Below are 1,776 nucleotides of genomic sequence, written 5' to 3'. Positions count from 1 at the left end.
TGCGCGATTTCCAACACGCCTCGGTACGAAGCGGGAGCTCCGGGGCGCTGCGCCCTCGTCCCGGCTGCACCTTGGTCCTGCAGGCCCTCCGCCTGGCGCAGCCATAGCCATAGCAACCCACGCAGGACCGCGCTTTACAGTTTACCAGCACTCGGACGCCTCTGCAGCGAGCGTCTACCGTAGGCTCCTTCCTCGGGTCACTGCGGTACCCCGTGCGGGGCCCGCGCCGTGTCCGCGCCGTGTCCCTGTGCTCCGGGGCAGGGGCCGGGTGGGCTCGTCAGCCCTGTGCGCGCTCGGAGTGGGGCCGGGGAAGGCTGAGCCTCAGGGCGACCCTGATTGGGGGCCGTGCAACCGCTCTCTGCGAGTGAAGAGACCCGGGCACCGCCAGCGCAGGCGGTGTTTGTACTGCTCGGAGTGTGATGGGGCCAGGACTTGAGTCTTTTGATCCAGGCCCGGAGATCACGGCATTGAACCCCTTCTCGCTTTGCAGAGGCCGTGTGACCCGCGAGATGCCCCAGGTTAAATGCAGAAGCAGGTATGAAAATCCAGCCGTCTTCGCCCTAAAGTGTAGTGAGCGGCCATCCAAAAAAAAAAGAAAGAAAGAAAGAAAAGAAAATCCAGCCGTCTTAAGCCACACATTAAAGAGATTTGCAAAGTTGCCAAGCAGCGCTGGCTCATCTTACCGAGTCCCTTTGTGCTAGGAGGAAATTGTTCAAAAGTTTCTGAGTTCTAGATTTTTTTTTTTTTTTTTTTTTTTGAGACGGAGTCTCGCTCTGTCACCCAGGCTGGAGTGCAATGGCGCTTTGGCTCACTGCAACCTCCGCCCCCTGGGTTCAAGCGATTCTCCTGCCTCAGCCTCCCGAGTGGCTGGGATTACAGGCACACGCCACCACACCTGGCTAATTTTTGTATTTTTAGTAGAGATGGGGTTTCACCATGTTGGCCAGGATGGTCTCGATCTCCTGATCTTAGGTGATTCACCCGCCTCGGCTTCCCAAAGTGCTGGGATTACAGTGTGAGCCACTGCACCAGGCAGACGGGAACTTGCGTTTGGCATTTGGTACTCATCTACCTTTTGTGTGGAAAGGACTGAAAAGAGAGGCAGCAATCACAGTGGCAAACTAGGACCAAATCAAAACATTTCTCTTACTTTGTGAAACCATCTGGAGAAAGAGGTAGAACAGCAACTTTGCAGCTTCCTGCGGCACTCCTGACTGTTCCCATAGTTCACGCTCAGCTGTTATATACACGTCCGTGACTCGAGGTGTTTGCTATGGAAAAAATTTCCCATTTGACAATCACATACTCATGAATTGGGTAATAATAGTATATCTTATCTTCCTGATCCAAACCGGTATCACCCCAAGCATCTTATCCTCTTCATCACAGTTAATACCGATATACTACATTCCTTTGGGAATAGGGTGCCCCAGCACATCCTGTTACAAATACTTTCTTTTTTAACTTGAGAGGGAATCTCACTCTGTTGCCCTAGGCTGGAGTGCAATGATGCGATCTTGGCTCACTGCAACCTCTGCCCCCCAGGTTCAAGCAATTCTCCTGCTTCAGCCTCTGGAGTAGCTGGGACTACAGACGTGCACCACCACACCCGGCTAATTTTTGTATTTTTAGTAGAGACAGGACTTCATCATGTTGGCCAGGATGGTCTCGATCACCTGACTCTGTGATCTGCCCACCTTGGCCTCCCAAAGTGCTAGGATTACAGGTGTGAGCCACCACACCTGGTCTATACCAGTTTTTTTTTTTTTTTTTTTT

Source organism: Cebus imitator, unplaced genomic scaffold (genome assembly GCF_001604975.1).
Source record: "Cebus imitator isolate Cc_AM_T3 unplaced genomic scaffold, Cebus_imitator-1.0 Scaffold15, whole genome shotgun sequence".
NCBI classification, from domain to species: domain Eukaryota; kingdom Metazoa; phylum Chordata; class Mammalia; order Primates; family Cebidae; genus Cebus; species Cebus imitator.
The sequence above is the reverse complement of the archived record's forward strand: the minus strand, read 5'-3'. Positions refer to the sequence as shown.